Genomic DNA, 26,777 nt, shown 5'->3' with positions numbered 1-26,777 from the left:
CAGCTGGAGAAAAGTCACAGGAGGACCATACTGCACTGCAGGTTGACTTACCTTTTAATGAAACTACATGCAGGTTATCATATGTTCTGAAGAGGCAGGCCAGTTGTAAATAGTTTATGCTGTAGGCTAGGCAGTCATCACTTCCCTTATGTGAATATAGAAAATTATATATCAATGGCTATTTAGTGAATTATTCTTTTAGAAAATAATTACACACACATACACACTCACACACACGCACATGCGCACACACATACATACACACACACACTTACATACTCACACTCGCACGCTCACACACACACACACACACACACACACCCACACGCACTCTCACACACTCACACACACACACACACGCACTCACACACACGCTCACACACACGCACTCGTGCATACACTCGCACTCACACACACACTCACACGTACTCACAGACACACACACACACACGCACAAAAAACACTCATGGACTCACCCACCCACGCACACACAGACACACACACTCATGGACTCTCTCGTACACACACACTAATGGACTCTCGCACACACACACTTATGGGCTCACACACATACTCTCATGCACTCACATACACACACACACAATGCTGGTTGGATGGATTGATGATTGAAATATTATTTTCAGTTGCTCTATTTGCTCTACATTCTTTGCTCATTGTTTTGCCATAAAAAGCAGGATTTTATTTGCTGTATGCTTGATGTTGTATGGTTTTCTGTAAACCAATTCCTGTAAGGGATGTTAACAGAGACCGCATGCTTCCCAATCAGAGATCATTTCTATCACGTAAATACACACACACACGTGCACACACACTCAGACACACACACACACACACAGTTTGCTTCTGCCTCACACTGCATGTAATACCTGCTTTATTCACAGAATGTGGTCTCTGTTGCCATCCCTTACAGGAAATCCCCACTTCAGCAGGGGCGCAGCAAAATACAAATTAACCACACACACACACTCACACACATTCACTCACACACACACACGCGCACACACGCACATGCACACACACACGCACACGCACTCACACGCACACACACACACCCACACTTTTCATTTCTATCACTTAAATTCTCCTCTTTCATGCTACACATCTACCTCCATCCAGCACTTATTGTGCCTTGTATCATTATTTTGATGTTGTAGCATATAATGCCTCCTAGCATGATTTAGCATAGGTTAGGTCAGAGTAATGTTTACTGTGTGAACTGGACTTAATGTGTTCATGGCTATGAATAACTGTACAAAATGAGTAATGCATCTTATCGGACCTGTGTTTTTGTAGTTGTTCCAGTGACCTTCGGTATGCACTTATTGTATATCGCTTTGGATAAAAGCGTCTGCCTAATAAATGTAACGTAATGTTTGCCTTTTAATAGATACATTGATGAAAGAGGCTAACTCGTAATTATAAATATACCGCAGTCAGTTTCATGGAACTACACATATTCACAATTCTATTACGTAGATGATGACACATCAACACATTTCCTGAGCCATGGATGGAAAGGCCCAAGCGCCAAATTATGACACAATCTTAAACATCAATGTATGAATCAAAGTGTTTATTTTATTTAGCAAAATCAAGAGACAAATTCACTGATGAAGTAAATAAGCAAATTGTATACATTTTGGTAGACGAAGGCGACAGCAAAAGCGCTTCAGAGAGAAATTGCACATGGATATTATGCTTACATTCTACTTTATATTCTGGTTCATATACAGTGCTTAAAAGGTGCAGTTTTAAACAATAATAAGAAAAAGCGCTACATTTACAACCTTATTGTTTAGTAATACAATTGAAATGTGATGCAGTACTGCTTCTATGGCTCACAGTGGTGCTCAGAGCTCAGTTGTAATACCAAATCGTACCAAACCTTAACAAGCCTTGCCAAACCTAACTAAGCCTTACCAAACTTTACCAAACTTTACCAAACCTTACCAAACTTTACCAAACCTTACTTCACAGCAAATATATTTGCTTGCCGTTATGTCATCAATCATTGCAGTTTTGTTACACTGTTACATTACATACAGCAGCCTATCACTGCTCCAGCTCCAGCCTATCAGTGCTCCAGCTCCAGCCTATCAATGCTCCAGCTCCAGCCTATCCATGCTCCAGCTCCAGCCTATCAATGCTCCAGCCAATCAATGTACAGTATTTCACCTGCAGGCTGTTCCTGGCAGCTGGAAACCTCCAGTTGATTTTTTTTTAAACTTGAACTATTGGTTACTGTTGCTACGATTGCTATTAATTTTTTTTTTTTTTTAACCCTCCTATTATCTTTGGGGTCAATTTGACCCCATTCAATGTTTAACGTCTCTAAATAAATGATTGACATCATTTTTTTGCTTCATATTTAATGACTTTTCCTAATATAATTTTTCAGTGATTAAAAAAAATAATTAATTTTTTAAATGAAGGCATTTCTTTTCAGTAAAATTTTTACTTTCTGTAATTTAAAATGAGCTCTGAGTTCCCTGGGATCCAGAGGGGTAGTTTAGTTTTTCGCAGCCTTGCAGTAAAGGTGTGCGTACATTTGGAACTTCATTTTGAGCAGCAGGATGTGAGGCAGATTGCCTCGGGTGGGAGCGTTGAGGAGTTCTTCCTATTTGAAATTAGTTCGTCAGCCTCTTCTTTTCCCCGTTTACGTTGTTCCTCTTTCAGTAAGGTCTTTATGTATTTATCTTTGTACTTTTTGCACAGAGATTCCTGGTATGTTTTCCTGCAACAGGCATTATAGGCAGCATATAGGAGTGACATAATCAATATGACACCGAGGCCTAATATCTGTAAAGAGACAAAAACGTTTTTTGTATTATTATTATCATTATTATGAATAATAGTAGTAGTAGTAGTAGCATTGAATAGTAATGAAATATAATATTATTAATTTAATTATTTAAAATGTAATCACTCACCCGAGATACGTTCACATAGAAGTTGATGGTCCTTTGCTGTTCAGGGCTCCGGCTGGTCACCTCTATGCATGCATCCTGCTGCCCAGTTGTCACGTTATTGGCGAAAAAACACACTGATATCTCTCCATCAATCAATGCAGTAATTACCCACACCGAGCCTAGGAGTAGACTTTTGACTATTGAGGAGCAGTGTGCCCATATCCTGCATTCATTTAGTTTGCATTCCCACGTACAGTGAGGGTCTATCAGCATCACAGTCAGAGTCACGAAGCTGAACGGTAGAACCACATAAAGTAAACAGAAAGGTATGTTATAGCGAAGGTCACAGGGACATACAAAATCCAGTTTGAAAATGTACTGGAACATGATGAATAATATAACTATGACCATAGCCCCTCCTGGTGTTTTCATAAGATTGTCAAGTGTTTTCCTTGAGAAGAATTGATGCATGACTGCTGCTCCTGTTTGCTGCTACTGCTGCTCCTGCTTGCTGCTGCTGCTGCTGCTGCTGCTGCTGCTGCTGCTGCTGCTGTGGGTTGTGCTTGTGTTTGATGCTTATATATCAGAGAGATAAGTGCCATCGGGTGTCACCTGCGTGAAAATGAAACTTTGGTTCCTTCCTTGAACTTCATCCAAAGTGAAATTAGCACAGCCCCAAAACACAATGAGAAAACAGTTCATGAACAAGTAGAAAGTGATGAGTCCTCGTACTTTTCCAGTATACCACCTGTAAGCCTCTTGCAAGCCTCCTGTTTATTTATTTTCTATTTATTTAACCTGCATTTAAACAGAAAAATCCCATTGATATGGAAATCATGTTTTGCGAGGGGGACCTGACATAAAACACAAAGTTACAGAGGACAGCAGACAAATGAGTTACAAACATCAAATGTGTGTTTTAGTACTAGTATTTGTGCAGCTTGTAACTGGCTGAAGTTTTGTCTGAAGTAGTGAAGTACCTTACTGGAACCATGACTGTAATTGACTAATCTATGTGGGGTAGATTGTTGAAACAAAAACCAGCAAACATAGCAGCCCTACAGGAGTTAGTCAGTCACACACACACCCTCAGACAGACATACTGTACACACACATACACATGCATACACAAATGCGCACACTCACACATAAGTTCACACACACACACACAAACTTACACATGTACACACACACACACGCACTCAGACACAGACATACTGTACACACACATACACATGCATACATTCAGACAATAGACACTTTTATTACTTTTACAATTATTTTTGAAAATTGAACCAAAATCAAGTAAAACTAAGAAAATGATCATCATTCAGTACTATTGTGTGACACATGTACCTCCACCCAGCACTTACATTACACTTGTATCGCTATTTTGATGTTGTAGCTTGTTTTTGAGCCTTATATTTTGACATAAGATTACTCTAGCCCATGCTTACTCTGTGAACTGAACTTAATGTGTTCATGGCTATGAATAACTGTTACATAATTTTGGGAATCCTCTCCTGTGTGGAACCAAGTTGGGAAAGGTGCAGTAACACACTGAGGACCGCTTTCCAATGAAAAGGTTTCATTTCGATGCGCAAAGGGAGACTTGCCACGGTGCCACAACAAGCGTTCCATATGAATCTCAACGAGACAGTCACAAGTGAGGCGTGGTTATTGCCATGTGTAAATGTTCCCTGGAAGGTATATACATTGCAACAGACTTCTCGGGGACACCCAAATGGCCTGCTGCTGGTGACACCCTTTTGATCTGTGGCTATTGTATATCCTTACAAACAGTGATTGAACTCCATTTGTAGCCATTTGCCTCTAACAATATGAAACAGTTACAGAGTGTGAGTGTGGGAATGTGTGTTCAGATGAAGTTAAGACACAGGAAGGAACTTAATTATTCAAACCTATCAATAATGAGTATTGTACCTTATCGGACTTGTGTTTTGTAGTTGTCTCAATGCACCCACAATGATGCCCAAAGGCACCTGATGCCCAAAATCACCCACTATCTACGGTTTAAGTATTCTGTTGAGAGGTGTGATGATTGCCATGTGTAAATGTTCCCTGGAAGGTACGTTGCTTTGGATAAATGCCAAATAAATGTAATGAAATGCATGAAGAGAGGGAGAGAATCTGTTTCTCAGTTTTTTTTTTTTTGTGAAGTACACTACTGCCCAAAAGTTTTACACACCCCCATTTTTCCAGTTTTATTGAAATTTAAGCAGTTCAAGTCCACCGAATGACCTGAAATGGTACAAAGGTAAGTGGCAAACTGCCAGAGGTTAAAAAAAAAAAAAAAAAAAGTTTAGGTTACCAAAAACTGAATAATAATGTAAAGTAATGGGTTAACAACTTACAGCTTTTCTGCAGCAATGGAAGTAAATTAAGCCTTGAAAGTTGATGCAAATAATTCCTACAGCTGTACCAACTTTTGTTAATTCCTTACAAACCCTGTGTATTGTCATGGTTCCTTATTTTGTTTGCTGTGCAGCAGCGTGGGTTGTGCTAATCGATGCCGTTTAGTGCTAATCGGCTACTCAGGATCCCTGTTGAGGAAATTGAGTGCTGCTTCAGGTAACTGAGTGTGGTAATCTTCAGGACCGCCTGAGGGTGCTCCGAGATTCCCTCTGATTATGACTGATAGTTTGCACCTGATTTAGAGAGCTTATATATGCTCATAGGACATCTGTTCTTCGTTTTAGTGTCTACCTACGTACATGAAAGCCGGTACAGAGAAAAACTCTCTTAGAGAAACCGTGGTAAGAAAAAACATTTAGGATTTTGAATTTAGCTTTTTGTTTTGACTAGTAGTAAGACTTTTGTCCAACTAGTCACTTAGCTTTATTCTTTATTCTCCTTTTTTTGCCTTCCTCGTTACACGGCACCTTTTCTGTTGCTTTTCTCCAGACTGCACTGCAGTCTTTACTAAAATTCTACTCACTCCTTACGCCTTAGTTTCGTTCTCCTGCCGAGACATTTACATTGTGCTGGGATATTCTCTCTTAGGAGTTGAGTCTTCTTTTAGTTATCCCCCTCCTTTAGTCTCTTTCTGAGACCTAGTGGTAATTCCACTATGGTGGGTAACTTAACCCTCCTATTATGTTCAAATTAACTAACAACTTTTATGTTTGGGGTCAATTTGACCCCAGCAATATAAACCTGCAGAAAATAATTGTAACTGAAAGTGTTACCCAAATTTCTCTCTCAGCTACTTTAGGCCTTTCTACTGACCATCTTAATAGCCCTGTAAATATGACATGACTCCCCCCATCCTCCCCTTATACATCAAGTATTGATTTTATATGACTATGGCGAAATACGCAAATTACTGTACAATCTCATTCATTGACCTAAAATGGAAAACAAAGTATGTTTTGGTGTTTGCAGGGCTTTATGTTGGTATTAAGTGCTCATTAAAAAAAGAAAAATAACATTTGGAAAGAAACACACCTTTTATTATCAAGCGTAGTAACCTTTTATGTTCGGGGTCAATTTGACCCCAGGAAAAAATATAAAAAATGTCAAACATTTCAAATGTTTAGGTTCAGAAAACACTTCAGAACATCAATAAGTAACATATGACAGTTATTTAATAATGAAGAAACACCAATAAAAGTAAATTAATCACCAGAATTTAGTTTTGATAAAAAATGAACATAACAGCTCAACTAGGTACCCGTGGGTATCAATTCTTCATTCAGACGAGATAGGTGCAAGTTTGTCACGCTCCTGTCGACCCTGCCTTGTTTCCCTGTCGTCAAAGCGTATAATGTGGGAGAAAACATGAAATGTCTCCAGAGACATTGTGGCTGGAAAAATTGCCCTACTAGTGTCAGCATTCCAAAGGCTTGCTGTTGCTTCACCTTTTGACTTGTACACTCCTGCCAAAATAAGCAACCCAATATAGGATTGCTAGTGGGTCACATCCAGCTCTTTCCAATTGTCACCATACACACGCCCCCCCTCTAAGTTCGTCATCTCAAGAATATCCTTTTGCATTGATGGTGCTATGAAGAGTTCAAATGCAGACTTTATGTCTTGTACATGACTGCTAGCATATCTGGTGGGGCCTGGAACCATTTTGATGACATTAGCAGCCCTAAGTCTACCCTGTCTTTCAACTGGGGATCCAGACCATAGTAGTTCTCCATTTTTGGAAGTGAACGTGTCAGTTCTTGGTGGTTGAGAGATGACAGGAAGGTTTCTTGGTGGTTGAGAGTTGACAGGAAGGTTTATTGGTGGTTGAGAAACAAAAGGAGTGTCAGAATGTGGTATCTCAAAGGCTTCATTCTCATAATCAGAGGAGGATGCCACACAGTCAGGGTCCTCCTCAACATTATCCTCAGTCTCAGACATATCCTCATCTAAGTCACTTTCACCCTCCAAGATCTGTGACAGAACCTCAGTGGCAGAAAATATACGCCTCTGTCTGGTGGTCATTTTCAAAATCTTTAGTTGAGTTTAGTTTAGTTAGAGAAATGGTTTAGAGGGCTGTGTGTGCAGCCCTTATTATAAGTTTGCCCCCACCCCCATGTTGCGAGAATGATCAGAGATCTCGTGGGAACTATGTTTTCTCCTAACACACATGCACACGCACACACACACACGCATGCTCTCTCTCTCTATCTCTCTCTCACACACACACACAAATTAATGTGAAAGTGCCCTCAGCCAACACAATAAAAACAATAAAAACAAGATCAAAATGATGGTTTTATATAACAACAGAGTTTGGTCAAATGACCCCAACAACACCAATGCATACAACATGTGTACAGGACATTGAAAATAATTTTTTCAGTTAATTTCATGTTTGCCATGTTTTCCCCATAAAGTTAGGAAAAGTCATGAAATATCTAGCTGAAAAAAGTACGATAACCATATTTTTAGAGACAGTAAACATTGAATGGGGTCAAATTGACCCCAAACATAGTAGGAGGGATAAAGAAACCCCTTTTGAATACATTACATTACATTACATTGCAGGCATTTAGCAGACGCTCTTATCCAGAGCGACGTACAACAAGTGCATAGGTTTCATGATGTAGAGGCGCAAAAGAAACACTAGAGTGAAGTAAGGATCGTAGTGCCAGAAGTGACCACATCGATCAGGACTCCAACCCTGTAGAGTAAGCTTGTTCAGCAAGCAAGAATCCTACCAAGTACAAACTAGCACTGGAATCACACCTAATCATACAAAAACAATCCTGCCAGATACACTAACATAATCAAATTATCCTAGCTAGGTACAGTGAGCTGAACTATAGGCTAGGGAGGGGTGGGGAGAGGTGCAGCCTGAAGAGATGAGTCTTCAGTCTGCGTTTGAAAGTGGTGAGATTCTGGTGTGGTGTGGAGACACTGGTGAGTGGTGAGAATACAATGTAGTTACGTGCGGTCGCCACCCTCACATGTATAAAATCAGTGTTGGAACAGACTGTATTACTACACCCTCTTGTCATGGTCCTGCGTTCCTGTCTGTTTTCCCTGTTGGGCCGCCAGATGGCGGCACTTCTGTTTTGTGTCCTGCTCCCCCTGTGTTAATTGTATGATTGTTTCCAGTTGTCCAATCACTGTTTTCTGGCTGTCTCGTTTTCCCTTCCCCTTCCGTGGCCTGATTGTTCATGGTGCCCTCCTGTGTCTCGTCAGTGTGTTTTGTCAGTCAGTCCCTTGACTCAGGTGCTGGATTCTTGTGGTTATGTCTGGTTGTTCTGTGCTCCCCTCCTCAAGTACCTGCTCCTTGTGTTCTAGCCCATGTTCTGGTTCCCTTGTGTTTTTCGGATTTCTGCATTTTCTTTGTTCCTGTCTTGTTTTTAATTTTCCTTCGTTTGTTGAAGGTCACCCTGCGAGGTTTTTTGTTCCCTTTTGTTCCCGTGTGCAGTAAAGTCTTTGTTCTTATCATTTTGGAGTTTTTGTATTTTTTCCACCCTCTGCGTTTGGGTCCCAACCCCCCACGCAACCTGACACCTCTAAAGAATTATTTGGACAATATTGCACTGTAGGAAGTAGTATATTGCTATCATAATGGCGAGAAAATGTCAATTAACAAAGGAAAACAGACAGGCCATTATAACCCTTAAAAGTGTAGGTCTTTCCTTTAGGGAAATTGGAAAGAAAGCCAAGTTGTCAGTGAACACACTTGGAAACTGGAGGAAACTCTGACAGGAAGAGGTCAGGCAGACCCAAATCCACAACAGAATCAGAAGACAAGTTTCTGAGAGTCAACAGCTTGCATGATAAGCGTCTCACAGGACAACAGCTTCAAGCACAGCTTAACAGTGGTCAAAGTAAGCAAGTCTCAGTTTCAACAAGAAGAGAAGACTTCGAGGTGCAGGTTTGACAGGTCGAGTGGCAGTACGAAAGCCATTGCTAAAAGAGGCTTGCCTGGACCATGAAGCACCGGCAGTGGACTACTGAAGACTGTAAGAAGGTCTTATAGCCATAACCAGGAACAAGTGCATATATACACTCACCGGCCAGTTTATTAGGTACACCCGTTCACCTGCTCGTTAACGCAAATATCTAATCAGCCAATCACGTGGCAGCAACTTGATGCATTTAGGCATGTACACATTCCAGAATATGGTCAAGATGATCTGCTGAAGTTCAAACCAAGCATCAGAATGGGAAAGAAAGGTGATTTAAGTGACTTTGAACAGGGCATGGTTGTTGGTGCCAGACGGGCTGGTTTGAGTATTTCAGAAACTGCTGATCTACTGGGATTTTCACGCACAACCATCTCTAGGGTTTACAGAGAATGGTCTGAAAAAGAGAAAATATCCAGTGAGCGGCAGCTCTCTGGGCGAAAATGCCTTGTTGATGGCAGAGGTCAGAGGAGAATGGCCAGACTGGTTCAAGCTGATAGAAAGGCAACAGTAACTTAACCACTCGTTACAACCGAGGTATGCAGAAGAGCATCGCTGAATGCACAACACGTCAAACCTTGAAGCAGATGGGCTGCAACAGCAGAAGACAACCTGGTACTAGCAAGGTGTACCTAATAAAGTGGAAAGTGAGTATATAAATACACTTGTTCCTGGTTATGGTTATACACTTTGTCGTACGTCGCTCTGGACAAGAGCGTCTGCCAAATACCCGTAATGTAATGTTATAGACTGTTGAACCAAAATTTGAAATATTCGGTTCATCATGCAAGGTTTTTGTACACCGTCAAATAGGTGAAAGGATGGTTCCTCAGTGTGTGACACCAACTGTCAAACATGGAGGAGGAAGCATGAATATCTGGGGCTCTTTTTCCAGGATCCAGAGTTGGTGACTTGCAGAGTGACTGAAACCCTGAACCAAAAGGGCAACCACAGCATTTTTCAGTGCTGTGTGTGTGTGAGTGTGTGTGTGTGTGTGTGTTTGTGTGCAACAGAGGCCTGCAGCAGAGACGTGCTACAGGATATGCTGACCGCAAACACCCGTCTGCTCTCTTGTTAAGTAAGACAGAGAAACGATTCTGAGAAAAGAAAGGTCAAGAGACGGACAAGCCACCTCCGCACACATCTACAAAATATAATTTCTAAAATTAATATTACTGAAAATGCACATGTGTCCTGTTTATCAGATTTTAATGACAGCCTGCCACTGGTTATGCTATTGAAGGGAGGAGAGTTTTCTCTAGCATCACTAAAGTTATGGTACCACCAAGTACCGCTCTAAATTCCTAAGCCTTGCAGCAAGGCCCCTCTACCTCCAGGCCACAAACCTCCCAAGGACAACAACAAGTTTGAACAACAACACCCTCAATGATACCCGGAGGCACTCACAATGATGCTCGAAGGCACCCTCAATGATGTCCGGAGGCACCTGATGCCCGGAGGCACCCTCAATGATGCCCGGAGGCACTCACAATGATGCTCGAAGGCACCCTCAATGATGCCCGAAGACACCTGATGCCCGAAGGCACCCTCAATGATGCCCGAAGATACCTGATGCCCGAAGGCACCCTCAATGATACCCGGAGGCACCCACAATGATGCCCGAAGGCACTCACAATGATGCTCGAAAGCACCTGATGCCCGAAGGCACCCTCAATGATGCCCAAAGGCACCTGATGCCCGAAGGCACCCTCAATGATGCCCGAAGGCAACTGATGCCCGAAGGCATCCTCAATGATGCCCGGAGGCACCCACAATGATGCCCGAAGGCACTCACAATGATGCTCGAAAGCACCTGATGCCCGAAGGCACCCTCAATGATGCCCGAAGGCACCTGACGCCCGAAGGCACCCTCAATGATGCCCGGAGGCACCCACAATGATGCCCGAAGGCACTCACAATGATGCTCGAAAGCACCTGATGCCCGAAGGCACCCTCAATGATGCTCGCAAGCACCTGATGCCCGAAGGCACCCTCAATGATGCCCGGAGGCACCTGATGCCCGGAGGCACCCTCAATGATGCCCGAAGGCACCCACAATGATGCTCGAAAGCACCCACAATGATGCCCGAATGCACCTGATGCCCGGAGGCACCTGATGCCCGAAGGCACCCTCAATGATGCCCGAAGGCACCTGATGCCTGAAGGCACCCACAATGATGCCCGAATGCACCTGATGCCCGGAGGCACCTGATGCCCGAAGGCACCTGATGCCCGGAGGCACCCTCAATGATGCTCCAAAGCACCTGATGCCCATGTTTCCTACAGCAGCAGAAGACAACCTGGTACTAGCAAGGTGTACCTAATAAAGTGGCCGGTGAGTATATAAATACACGTGTTCCTGGTTATGGTTATACACAAGAGCGTCTGCCAAATGCCTGTAATGTAATGTTATAGACTGATTAATCAAAATTGAAATATTTGGTTCATCATGCAAGGTTTTTGTACACCGTCAAATAGGTGATAGGATGGTTCCTCAGTGTGTGACACCAACTGTCAAACATGGAGGAGGAAGCATGAATGTCTGGGGCTCTTTTGCTGGATCCAGAGTTGGTGACTTGCAGAGTGACTGAAACCCTGAACCAAAAGGGCAACCACAGCATTTTTCAGCGCTGTGTGTGTGTGAGTGTGTGTGTGTGTGTGTGTGTGTGTTTGTGTGCAACAGAGGCCTGCAGCAGAGACATTCTACAGGATATGCCGACCACAAAGACCTGTCTGCTCTCTTGTTAAGTAAGACAGAGAAACGATTCTGAGAAAAGAAAGGTCAAGAGACGGACAAGCCACCTCCGCACACATCTACAAAATATAATTTCTAAAATTAATATTACTGAAAATGCACATGTGTCCTGTTTATCAGATTTTAATGACAGCCTGCCACTGGTTATGCTATTGAAGGGAGGAGAGTTTTCTCTAGCATAACTAAAGTTATGGTACCACCAAGTACCACTCTAAAGTCCTAAGCCTTGCAGCAAGGCCCCTCTACCTCCAGGCCACGGACCTCCCAAGGACAACAACAAGTTTGAACAACAACACCCACAAGGATGCCCGGAGGCACCCTCAATGATACCCGGAGGCACCCACAATGATGCTCGAAAGCACCTGATGCCCGAAGGCACCCTCAATGATGCCCGGAGGCACTCACAATGATGCTCGAAGGCACCCTCAATGATACCCGGAGGCACCCACAATGATGCCCGAATGCACCTGATCCCCGAAGGCACCTGATGCCCGGAGGTACCCACAATGATGCTCGAAAGCACCCACAATGATGCTCGAAAGCACCTGATGCCCGAAGGCACCCTCAATGATGCCCGGAGGCACTCACAATGATGCTCGAAGGCACCCTCAATGATGCCCGGAGGCACTCACAATGATGCTCGAAGGCACCCTCAAGGATGCCCGAAGACACCTGATGCCCGATGGCACCCTCAATGATGCCCGAAGGCACTCACAATGATGCTCGAAAGCACCTGATGCCCGAAGGCACCCTCAATGATGCCCGGAGGCACCCTCAATGATGCTCGAAGGCACCTGATGCCCGAAGGCACCCTCAAGGATGCCTGGAGGCACTCACAATGATGCTCGAAAGCACCTGATGCCCGAAGGCACCCTCAATGATGCTCGCAAGCACCTGATGCCCGAAGGGACCCTCAATGATGCCCGAAGGCACCTGATGCCCGGAGGCACCCACAATGATGCCCGAAGGCACTCACAATGATGCTCGAAAGCACCTGATGCTCGAAGGCACTCTCAATGATGCCCGAAGGCACCCTCAATGATGCCCGAAGGCACCTGATGCCCGAAGGCACTCACAATGATGCCCGAAGGCACCTGATGCCCGAAGGCACCCTCAATGATGCCCGGAGGCACCCTCAATGATGCCCGAAGGCAATCACAATGATGCCCGAATGCACCTGATGCCCGGAGGCACCTGATGCCCGAAGGCACCCTCAATGATACCCGGAGGCACCCTCAATGATGCCCGAAGGCACCTGATGCCTGAAGGCACCCACAATGATGCCCGAATGCACCTGATGCCCGGAGGCACCTGATGCCCGAAGGCACCTGATGCCCGAAGGCACCTGATGCCCGGAGGCACCCTCAATGATGCTCCAAAGCACCTGATGCCCATGTTTCCTACAGCAGCAGAAGACAACCTGGTACTAGCAAGGTGTACCTAATAAAGTGGCCGGTGAGTATATAAATACACTTGTTCCTGGTTATGGTTATACACTTTGTCGTACGTCGCTCTAGACAAGAGCGTCTGCCAAATGCCTGTAATGTAATGTTATAGAACATGGTTATTCAACAGAGAGAATTTTCTCTGCCCAACAATTGGCGTCATGAACAGGATTCTCAGTGCAGAATTAATATTGTTTTATATTTATTAGACATTAATATATTAATTGTGTAATAAGTATTGTTTTATATTATGGAACTATAATTATAATAACTGTGTAGTGATGGCAACAGGTGGCTCTCTGGAGCCGTTGAATAAGGTAGGAGAGAAGTGGCATGAAGGGAGAAAATAAAATGAACCTATAGATCCAGCTATGTTGAAAGAAGTGAAGGAGTTCAGCTAATAGTGTGAGTAAATGCTTACGTGACAAGGACAGGCCCTTCCCCGTGGAAGGAGGACCGAGTGAGCAAGCAGAGTGGTATCGGAGTTTTAGCAAAAAGAGTGACCGAAAAGCAAGAGCCGCGGGTATTGTAACCCTGTGGTTTGATCATTAGGAGTGAAATGTCAGGCGACTAGTGGATCAAACTGAAGAATTTGATGAAGAAGCGAAGCTGAGTGACACCAGGAGAGACGAGTGGCAACGTGATGCAGAGAGGTTACAACAGAAGTGTATGGAAGTTGAAAGTGTAAAAACGGAAATGACAAGTTTAGAGAAAGTGAAACATGACCAACTGCGAGAGTTGGAGAAAAGAGAACGCCTCATATCAGTGGTGGAGAAAACAGGCGACAGGGTGGGACTAGCAGCCGTGAATGTAAGCTTGGCTCATTTGCAATCTTGTCAGTATCGCGATAGAAATAACGCCACAAACGCAACAACAAACGGAATATGTTTGACGCATCAATATAGAACGCAGCAGATATTCATTTGGCATTACACCAGATTACACGCAGGAACAATGAATCGTGGCTTCCAGGATAGCTCTGGAAGTGCGATGAAAAAACAGGAGGGAGGTAGAGGAATGATTAGACTGAAATTAAAAGCCCACATTAAAAAAAACCCAAATAAAAATGTCATGCAGTGAAAGTGCACTGCTTGTATGACTGCACAGATCACAGAAAGAAAAGAAAAGGTGGATTAAGTTGCTGCTATATAACAAAACGAATGCGCACAACTTTTTCTTTGTTACATCGGTTGACTAGAAATTAACAGAACATCTTTCCTCCGTTTTAACAGGAACTGGGTGTTGACTTGGAGCTAATTCGAATTGAGCCTGAACCCACTAACTTTCCCCTTCTAATTTGTAGGTGTCCCTATGAAACTTACAGGGGCGATGTGTGCTGAAGAACTGAATTTGAGATGCTTTAACAAATTATTGTGTGAATCTAACTGAAACTATTAGGTTTCTCCGTAGATATGGGCCCAAGAAGATGGAGAAGCAGACGACCTCGAGGAACTATAAACAGATTACCAGGGGTGGACAGTAATGAAGTACATTTACTTGAGTACAGTACTTAAGTACATTTTTCGAGAATCTGTACTTTACTTGAGTATTTATTTTTTTGGAAACTTATGACTTTTACTCCACTACATTTGAAAGATAAATATTGTACTTTTGACTCCACTACATTTCTATGAAGGTTGTCGTTACTCGTTACTTTGAAACATAGCTTTGAAGTCAACAGTTGAATATTTTTTTATTTTATAAAATGTGATTGGCCACACGCTGTGTTCTTCACAGGAGAAAAACCAATCACAGTAGCCTACTCCTAATACACTGTCGGTCAAGTTCAAAGTGCTTGCTTGTTGCACCAGTGGTTGAACAGTTCAGTTTGAACTTGGCGGCGGTAATGATGGCGACGGCAGAAGATAAGGATGATTCTTCGCCACCAGAGCACTCATGGCCATATCTCAAGTCCATGTTTCCTACAGCAGCAGAAGACAATCTGGTACTAGCAAGGTGTACCTAATAAAGTGGCCGGTGAGTATATAAATACACTTGTGCCTGGTTATGGTTATACACTTTGTCGTACGTCGCTCTGGACAAGAGCTTCTGCCAAATACCCGTAATGTAATGTTATAGACTGTTGAACCAAAATTTGAAATATTCGGTTCATCATGCAAGGTTTTTGTACACCGTCAAATAGGTGAAAGGATGGTTCCTCAGTGTGTGACACCAACTGTCAAACATGGAGGAGGAAGCATGAATGTCTGGGGCTCTTTTGCTGGATCTAGAGTTGGTGACTTGCAGAGTGACTGGAACCCTGAACCAAAAGTGCAACCACAGCATTTTTCAGCGCCGTGTGAGTGTGTGTGTGTGTGTGAGTGTGTGTGTGTGTGTGTGTGTGTGTTTGTGTGCAACAGAGGCCTGCAGCAGAGACATTCTACAGGATATGCCGACCACAAAGACCTGTCTGCTCTCTTGTGAAGTAAGACAGATAAACGATTCTGAGAAAAGAAAGGTCAAGAGACGGACAAGCCACCTCCGCACACATCTACCAAAATATAATTTCTAAAATTAATATTACTGAAAATGCACATGTATCCTGTTTATCAGATTTTAATGACAGCCTGTCGCTGGTTATGCTATTGAAGGGAGGAGAGTTTTCTCTAGCATCACTAAAGTTATGGTACCACCAAGTACCGCTCTAAATTCCTAAGCCTTGCAGCAAGGCCCCTCTACCTCCAGGCCACGGACCTCCCAAGGACAACAACAAGTTTGAACAACAACACTCACAAGGATGCCCGGAGGCACCCTCAATGATGCTCGAAGGCACCCTCAATGATGCCCGGAGGCACCCTCAATGATGCCCGAAGGCACCCTCAATGATGCCCGGAGGCACCCTCAATGATGCTCGAAGGCACCCTCAATGATGCCCGGAGGCACCCTCAATGATGTCCGAAGGCACCTGATGCCCGAAGGCACCCTCAATGATGCCCGAAGGCACCTGATGCCCGAAGGCACCCTCAATGATGCCCGAAGGCACCTGATGCCCGAAGGCACCCACAATGATGCCCGAAGGCACCTGATGCCCGAAGGCACTCACAATGATGCCCGGAGGCACCCTCAATGATGCCCGAAGGCACCCTCAATGATGCCCGAAGGCACCCTCAATGATGCCCGAATGCACCTGATGCCCGAAGGCACCCTCAATGATGCCCGAAGGCACCTGATGCCCAAACTCTTTCTGCAGAAATCGATCCTATTTCTTATATGATACACCTCGTCATGCCTGGTTATTCAATGGAGAGAATTTTCTCTGCCCAGCACTATAATAAAGGAAGTGCTGAGACTCTGGGCTGCGTCTCAGAACTAGGTAGGAGTGTCTCTCAGGATAAGCTCATCTTTGCAAACAATGAAGCTTGAAAAGAATATTGTGTGTAAGTCGTTTGACTCAACACATTTGTGGGAACTTCTGCGATAGTGTTGGGAAGATCTATCCGAACAATATTTGATTTCCATTGCAGAACGAATGCCACGAGTGTGGTAAGCCGTAATATCTGCAAAAGGTGGCTGCTTTGATGAGTCAAAAAATTCGAATAAATTGTGTTAAACAGAATGATTCCATGATTTCTTTTTTTTTTTAATCTCCAATTGTTTATTTGTTCTGTGCTTTAATTTCAGAGTACATTGAGACAACTGCATAAATTTCAATAAAAACTGGAAAAATTGAGGTGTTCTAAAACTTTTGACTGGTAGTGTATGTTACTGGAACCACTGTAAATTAAAAATCTAATAAACTAAAATGTCTGATTGAACATGCCCGTTTATTGTTTTTGCTTGTCAGCAGAATACATTTTTAATGAAGGTATTCGCTGCAGGCTAATGTGGGCGTAAGCCAGAGTTGAAGTAAATAGCTGCTGTCCAGGGTAGTTTACTGAAACAACACCCAGTGAATATACCGGTCCTGCAGGATGCAGACATTTAACCCTGTAAACCAGACAAGCACCAGTATTTGTGATATACAAGCTATTCCACCTGTTATACAACCAAGCGCTATGTTTAACTGCCAGAAGCCATTTAAAAACAGTTACGTATAAGCAGAAAGTATACGTACTAGCAATGCTTTTGAACATCAACATATCTCAAATGTATTTTACAGATATGTTGATGTCTACAACATAAGATTGGTATGTATAAGACGTTTACAAACCTCCTTGGTTATAGTGACTGTGGTGTGGGGATGGCTGGTTTAAGCAGCCACACCTGCCCTGGGTCATGCTAATTAGACCTGGTCAATTGGATGATTGGTTAAGAATGAGAGAATTGGCCAGGCTAATTGGGCCCAGGAACAGGAGTGGCTGCACCTGTGCGTAGTGAGGTAATCAATGCGCACAGGTTAAATCTGCCATCCCCACCCACACAGGGGAGCCTTCTCTGTCATGACAGTGTTTTAACATCTGCTCCTTGGCTATACCATCTTGCCAAACCCTCGTGGAATAAATGTGGACTGTTTTAACATCATCTCCCTGTGTCTCTGTGCTGGAGGGCCCCAAGAAAAGCCACTTCGGTGGCCTGTGGCAGGTGTGTTTGCTACAGTGACATATCGGCAAAAGCTACAAAATGGGTCAGAGATTGCTCTTCCTTCCTTCACACTTTGGAGGAATTTTCAGTAGTAGTTCCAAATCACTATCAATGAATTCGGAGCCATTATTTAATAAATACTTGGGATCATTTAGATTTTTTTTTTCTGAATTGCTCAGATTAATTTCGTTTTAGATGTTTCCAGACTGTGGAACACACCTGCTGTGAACAGCACCACCTTGTGACATTTTACTGTCTTACAAGAATCTTACAATAATGTGTCATATCACAGGTTTTCTCAATTGTTTAAATGCATTTCCTGAAACTATAGCTCAATTTCTCAAAACTCTACACACAAAGCACAGCAACAGTTAACCTTTTGCCAAAACTACACAAATCTCTTGCAAAATGCATTCATGCATTCAAAACCATGTTCTCTCTTCTCAAAACTTACTTTTTCCATCAAAATGATTCACACAGGCCTCATATGAATAGTTCTTATTGAGCATTGATTTCACACTGGTGCGATAAATTTTAAAACACAACCATCAAAATACTGTATATATGTTCTGGCCTAATGAGGTCATGTTACATATTCAAGTGTATAAAATTCTGTAAAAATTGCTTATATTTTCTCCTTTTTTGAAGTTTTAGTTTTCTTTTCGAGGGGTCCCAAAACAGGCTGCAATTTTACAGTAAATGTAAAGACTGTTGCCATGATACAATACAATAATATATCGTCATATAAATAGTGCCTTTGCTAGGTAAACCTAATTCTAATTCAGTACAGTACAGCAAAGTGTGTGAACTGTTATCACTTTGAGTGTTGTTGTTATTGTGTATGATACAATGCACATTTACTGTATTGTCCTGCCAGTGAGGTCCAATTGGGCTGCACTCACAACCCAGGTTCCATCATGAGTCATATGAACATTGTTAGAAGTGTTTTTTCATTTCCTTATTGCCTTATTAAAATAGTAATAAGTCTATTTTATATATTTGTTATTATTTGAAATAAATTTACTTTAAGTGTCTAAATGCTGCATTTATGGCTTATCTCTTCAGTGTGCGAGTGTAAGTAGGATCAAACACTCAGAGATCAAACAGTTTGTGACGGGAAGAACAGCTGGAGAAAAGTCACAGGAGGACCATACTGCTCTGCAGGTTGACTTACCATACGGCACTGCAGGTTGACTTTTACATGCAGGTTATCATATGTTCTGAAGAGGTAGGCCAGTTGTAAATAGTTTATGCTGTAGGCTAGGCAGTCATCACTTCCCTCATGTGAATATAGAAAATTGTATATCAATGGGTATTTAATGTATTATTCTTTTAGAAAATAGTTACACACACACACACATACACACTGGCACATGCGCACACACATACATACACACACACACTTGCATACTCACACTGGCACGCTCACACACACACACTTACATCTACAGCCAATTTAGTGTCTCCAGTTCACCTTTCCTGGGAGAAAACCGGAGTACCTGGATGAAACCAGGTACTCCGGTTTCATCCGGTTACTCCGGTTACTTTCTTACCTGCCATTACAGTTTTCTCCACTAGGTGTCAGTAATATGCCAGGATACTGTGTACGATGTTTGAGTATGATTATGATGCAGACAGAGAATGAATGCAGTGGCCTCCAGAAATGCTGGCACCCTTATTACAAAGAAGCAGAAAAATCTATGAAAAAATGGAATCAAGGCTCTTCAAAATATGAAAGGAATGTAACTAAATTGTGATAAAAGTGATCAAAAACAAAAGAATTCGAGAAACATTGTTACGGTTGCTCTCAAGCACCCGCAAGCATAACGATGCCGACACCAAGCTTTCCCAAAAATAACAAACCATTTTATTTTACCACACATAAGAAATAACAAAAAAGCTGCAAAACATAAGGTAAAATCAGGACACGGCCGTGGTCGAGAGGTGAGGAGAAAAAGCCCCTGCTTCTGAGAAGCGGACTCCAGGGCTGCTTAAAAGGGCACTGCCGCAGGCGCTCTCAGTTACCTGTAACGAGACCTAACCTGACCTAACAAACGTGTTTATTATATTTAATTATAGGCACTTAAAAATTCTTATGAATGAAAACTAATAGAAATACGTCACCGTTTATGTTTTACTTTATTAAGTTCCTGGTGAGTCTGTAGGAGCTGGTCGCCCCTGACTTCCTGTGTCACTGTACTAGAAATATACCATGACTCATATGCCATATTCCCTTATGTGGAAGGTCAACATAGGAAAGGACACATAAATGTGAAAAAATATTGTTGACCTTCATAATTCAGGCAATATCTATACCATGTTAAAGATTATTTTCTGTGAGCAGTTGTATATTCAATCAGAGTTGGGATGTAGCCAATCAGCAGTCTTTCTCTAATGTGTTTGAACCTGCAAGCTCATACGTTATTTGTTTAAACAGGAAGTTAGTTGCGGTCTTTCATTTGGCATGTGTTGTATCTGGGTCGTGTGAGACAACCTGAAAGAATGTGACTCATGCCAAAAACGTGAGAGTTGGCAACCCTGATTTGATAAAAAATAAAGGCAATTTTATCCAGAATTGTAGTTCTTAGAGTAGTCAATGACCTCTTTTCTGATAACTTTGGTCTCATTAAAATTGCACTGCTCTTTGATCTCAGTATTGCTTCTGACACAGTCAATCATCTCATTTAAATATTGGCAATATTGCTTTAACCTGCCTCCCGACAGCCAGACAGATTTTTTTCTCAATTGGCAAAAGGAAATGTCACTCCCACAGGGTGTCCCACAGGGCGTCCCACAGGGCGTCCCACAGGGCTCAGTCTTAGGCCCTCTTTTGTTTCTCATTTACATGCTTTTGACCCCACAGTCTCCTGTCAGACACATTAACTTTATGACCAGAGCAGCAGTCTCCCGCCTATGTAACACTGCCCGTCTCTGCTCCTGCCTCAGCCTTTACGATGCTGAAACACAAAATTATTATCTCTACTCTAGATTACTGAGAATCACTGCCCTCTGCTCTCCCTGTCGAAATCCCTCAATAACCTTCAGTACGCTCAAAAGTCAGCAGCCCAGCTAGTCGCTCACACAAGGAAATCTGCTCATATCACGCCTGTACTCCACAAGCTCCACTGGCTTCCCATATGTGCCTGCTTCATTCATAGTTAACCTTTGTATCTGGCTGGGTGCTGACCCAGGTAATACTCCTCTCCACCTTGGCTGAGATGGGCATTGCTGGGACCGCCCTGCCTTGGTTCGCTTCCTATCTCGCAGATAGGTCCTACCAGGTCACCTGGATGGGGTCTGCCTCTGCTTCTCATCCCCTTGTTACGGGAGTACCACAGGGATCAGTACTGGGTCCTCTGCTGTTCTCCATATACACCAAATCTCTTGGTTTAGTTATTAAATCACACGGCCTCTCCTATCATTGTTATGCAGACGACACGCAACTCTTCTTTCCTTTCCCCCCCTCTGCCTCACAGGTTGATGATAAGATATCTTCCTGCCTGGCTGACATCTCTACCTGGAGGGCCAGCCACCACCTGAAGCTCAACCTCAACAACACTGAGCTGCTGTTCTTCCCATACAAGAACTCACTACTACGTGAGCTCTCAATCACGGTTGATGGCACCACAGTGACTGCCTCTCACTCTGCAAAGAGCCTGGGGGTGGTCCTGGACGACTAGCTGGACCTCAAGGAGCACATCAAGGCAACCTCTCACGGTCCTGCAGATTCCTTCTGTACAACATCAGAAGGATTCGACCATACCTGACGACACACTCCACCCAGCTGCTTGTCCAGGCTACGGTGACCTCTCGCCTTGATTACTGCAACTCTCTCCTTGCAAGCCTGCCAGCTTGTGCCATACAGCCACTACAGATGATTCAGAATGCCGCTGCCCGACTCATCTGCAACCTTCCCAAATTCTCCCACGTCACTCCTCTGCTGCGGTCACTCCACTGGCTACCGGTCGCTGCCAGGATCAGGTTCAAAGTCCTGACCCTCTCCTACACTGCAGCTAACAGGATGGCCCCTATCTATTTGCAGGACATGATTCGATTCTATACTCCTGCTCGACCACTCCGCTCTGCAGCAGCAGGGCGCCTTGTCCCCCCTCCCACCCGAGTAAAGGGATCACAGAGCTTCTCCACCCTAGCTCCCCAGTGGTGGAACGAACTCCCTGTCCCTCTTTGAACCTCTCCCTCACCACCCATGTCCCGCCGTGGTCTGAAGACGCATCTCTTCAGGCTATACCTAGACTAACTACCACCACTCTGTATATCATTTCACTTTAAATCCCCCCCTTTCATGACACTCATGTTACATGTACCCCCATTCCAGCACTTTTTGGTAATTTGTATTTGTCTTAATATTGTAGCTTGCTCTTCTCCCTAGTTTGCTTTGGCATAAGTTAGGTCAGAATAGTGTTCACTGTATGAACTGAACTGTGTTCTCGGCTAGAAATAGCTGTACGAAATGAGTATCGTATCTTATTGAACCTGTGTTTTGTAGTTGTCCATGACTATGAAATGCACTATTGTACGTCCCTTTGGATAAAAGCGTCTGGTAAATAAATGTAATGTAATGTATCATGATTTTTAGCCAGCACCCCGACACTAAAGACACCAACTTATTCGCCATGACATCAGTTTTCCAACAATACAAAACATCAGCACTGTAAACAGTCTGTTTTCCTTTGAAGGTCTGATGAGAATCAGACTGCTGTGAACTCCCCTACACCCAAACCATAACAAACAGCCCCTGCATGCACACGTGCACACACACACACACACACACACACAGTCTGCTTCTGCCTCACACTGCATGTAATACCTGCTTTATGCACAGAATGCAGTCTCTGTTGCCATCCCTTACAGGAAATCTCCACTTCAGCAGGGGCGCAACAAAATACAAATTAACCACCCACCTACGCACACACACACTCACACACACACACTCACACACACGCACTCACTCACACACGCACACACACACACACACACGCACTCACGCGCACACACACACACACGCACACACACACACGCACTCACACGTACACACACACTCATGGACTCACACACACACACACTCATGGGCTCACACACACACTCTCATGCACTCACATACATACACGCATACACGCACACACAATGCTGGTTGGATGGATTGATGATTGAAATATTATTTTCAGTTGCTCTATCTGCTCTACATTCTTTGCTCATTGTTTTGCCATAAAAGCAGGATTTTATTTGCTGCATGCTTGATGTTGTATGGTTTTCTGTAAACCAATTCCTGTAAGGGATGTTAACAGAGACCGCATGCTTCCCAATCAGAGATCATTTCAATCACGTAAATACACACACACACACACACACACACACACACACACACTTGCACACACACTCAGACACATACACACTCACACATACATACACACACACACACACACACACACACTCACATACACACACGCACTCACTCACACACACACACGCACTCACACACACACACGCACTCACACACACACACACACACACACACGCACCCACACACACACGCACGCACTCACACACACACACGCACTCACTCACACACACACACGCGCACACGCACTCACACACATGCACATGCACACACACACACTTTTCATTTCTATCACTTAAATTCCCCTCTTTCATGCTACACATCTACCTCTATCCAGCACTTATTGTGCCTTGTATTATTATTTTGATGTTGTAGCTTATAATGCCTCCTAGCTTGATTCAGCATAGGTTAGGTCAGAGTAATGCGTGTTCATGGCTATGAATAACTGTACAAAATGAGTATTGTACCTTATCGGAGCAGTGTTTTTGTAGTTGTTCCACTGACCTTCGGTATGCACTTATTGTACGTCGCTTTGGATAAAAGTGTCTGCTTAATAAATGTAATGTAATGTTTGCCTTTTAATAGATACATTGATGAAAGAGGCTAACTCATAATTATAAATATACCGCAGTCAGTTTCATGGAACTACACATACCCACAATTCTATTACGTAGATGATGACACATCAACACATTTCCTGAGCCATGGATGGGAGGGTCCAAGCACCAAATTATGACACAATCTTAAACATCAATGTATGAATGAAAGTGTTTATTTTATTTAGCAGAATCAAGAGACAAATTCACTGATGAAGTAAATAAGCAAATTGTACACATTTTGGTAGACGAAGGCGACAGCAAAAGCGCTTCAGAGAGAAATTGCACATGGATATTATGCTTACATTGTACTTTATATTCTGGTTCATATACAGTGCTTAAAATGTGCAGTTTTAAACAATAATAATGTATGGGACAAGTGGGTTCAGCCATTACCCTTTCTTTACAATCCAGGCCCCCACGTGACTGTGGATGAATGTCTGGTTGCGTTTCGTGGGCGCTGTCCTTTCAGACAATACATACCAAGCAAACCGGCCAAACATGGTATGAAAATATGAGCAGCATGTGATGCACAGTCCAGCTATGCCTGGAATATGCCGGTGTACACTGGTCAACAAAGACTATAATAAAGTACCTGACACAAACTCATGGTAACAATTTAAATTATAATCATTTTCTGGAGGTTTAAATTGCTGGGGTCAAATTGACCCCAAGGATAAAAGATGTTAGTAAATTTGAAGATAGCAGGAGGGTTAATTAATCTTAAAAAAACTTTATTCCGCTTTTTTCAGTTTTCAGTGATTAAAAAAAATAATTAATTTTTTAAATGAAGGCATTTCTTTGATCCTATACATTCTTGAATTTTCAGTAAAATTTTTACATTCTGTAATTTAAAATGAGCTCTCCTGAGTTCCCTGGGATCCAGAGGGGTAGTTTCATTTTTTGCAGCCTTGCAGTAAAGGTGTGCTTACATTTGGAAGTTCTGTTTGATCTGCGGAATTTCTCCTTGAAGAATGTGGTGGGAGCGTTGAGTTCCTCCAATTTGCAATTAGTTCTTCAGCGTCTGCTTTTCCCAGTTTACTTTGTTCCTTATTCAGAAAGGCCTTTATGTGTTTATCTTTGTACTTTTTGCGCAGAGAGTCATGGTATGGTTTCCTGCGCCGGAAATTACAGCAAGCGCATAGGAATGACATAATCAATATGACACCGAGGCTTGATAACTGTAAAGAGACAAAAATGTTTTTTGTATTATTATTATTATTATTATTATTATTATTATTATTATTATTATTATTATTATTAATAATAATAATAATAATAATAATAATAATAATAATAATGATAATAATAATAATAGTAGTAGTAATAGCAGTAACAGCAGTAGTAGTAGTAGCATTGAATAGTAATTAAATATAATACTATTAATTTAATTAATTAAAATGTAATTACTTACGCGAGATACGTTCACATAGTAGTTGATGGTCCTTTGCTGTTCAGGGCTCTGGCTGGTCACCTCTACGCATGCATCCTGCTGCCCAGCCGTCATGTTAGTGGCGAATAAACACACTATTACATCTCCATCAATGAATGCAGTAACTACCCACACCAAGCCTAGGAGTACACTGCTGACTATTGATGAGCATTGTGGCCTGCATGTCCTGCATCCATTTAGTTTGCATTCCCACGTACAATGAGGGTCTATCAGCATCGCAATCAGAGTCACTATGCCGAACGGTAGAACCACATAAAATACACAGAAAACTGTGTTATAGTGAAGGTCACAGGGACATACAAAATCCAGTTTGAAAATGTACTGGAACATGATGAATAATATAATCATGGCCATAGCTCCTCCTGGTGTTCTCACAAAATTGAGAAGCATTTTCATAGAGAGGACTGGATGCTCTGGATGCATGGTTGTTGCTGCTCCTGCTGCTCCTGCTGCTTCTGCTGCTCCTGCTGCTCCTGCTGCTGTTGTACTTGTGTTTTATACTGAAAGTGTGCAGAATCTTAGAGACCTGAAATATACGTGTCATTGGGTGTTACCTGCGGTGATGCCAACAGTGAAAATGAAACTTTGGTTCCTTCACTGAACAAGTAGAAAGTGATGAGTCCTTGTACTTTTCTAGTGTACCTCCTGTCAGCCTCCTGAGTTGCAAACATCAAAGGGGTGTTTTAGTACTAGTATTTGTGCAGCTTGTAACTAAACTGATAGCCCAACTGAACATTTATTGTTTTTGCTTGTCAGCAGAATACATTTTTAATGAAAGCATTCGCTGCAGGCTAATGCAGGCGTAAGCCAGAGTTGAAGAAAATAGCTGCTGTCCAGGGTGGTTTACTGAAACAACACCCAGTGAATATACCGGTCCTGCAGGAGGCAGAAATTTTAACCTTGTAAACCAGCCAAGCACCAGTATTTGTGATATACAAGCTATTCCACCTGTTATGCAACCAAGCGCTTGTTTAACTGGCAAACGCTGTTTAAAAACAGTGATAAGCAGAAAGTATACGTACTAGCAATGCTTTTGAACGCCAACATATCTCAAATGTATTTTACAGATATGTTGATGTCTAAAACATAAGATTGGTATGTATAAGACGCTTACAAACCTCCTTGGTTATAGTGACATATCGGCAAAAGCTACAAAATGGGCAAGAGATTGCTCTTCCTTCCTTCACACTTTGGAGGAATTTTCAGTAGTAGTTCCAAATCACTATCAATTTGAATTTGGAGCCGTTATTTAATAAATACTTGGGATGATTTAGATTTTTTTTTCTCTGAACTGCTCAGATTAATTTAGTTTTAGATGGTTCCAGACTGTGGAACACA

At 42.8% G+C, this 26,777-nt stretch overlaps 1 long non-coding RNA gene across 1 annotated transcript; it reads right to left on the bottom strand.

The window, feature by feature from the left end:
• Nucleotides 1-1,579: 1,579 nt before the first annotated feature.
• LOC118224177 lies at nt 1,580-4,059 on the bottom strand. The gene is made up of 2 exons (XR_004764594.1): nt 2,952-4,059; nt 1,580-2,820 (listed from the first exon to the last, which is right to left on the bottom strand). It is a non-coding gene; the product is annotated as an uncharacterized LOC118224177 (long non-coding RNA).
• Between the last annotated feature and the right edge of the window lie 22,718 nt (nt 4,060-26,777).

The sequence above is a fragment of the Anguilla anguilla genome, chromosome 3 (assembly GCF_013347855.1).
Source record: "Anguilla anguilla isolate fAngAng1 chromosome 3, fAngAng1.pri, whole genome shotgun sequence".
Classification (NCBI taxonomy): Eukaryota; Metazoa; Chordata; class Actinopteri; order Anguilliformes; family Anguillidae; genus Anguilla; species Anguilla anguilla.
The sequence above is the reverse complement of the archived record's forward strand: the minus strand, read 5'-3'. Positions and strand labels throughout refer to the sequence as shown.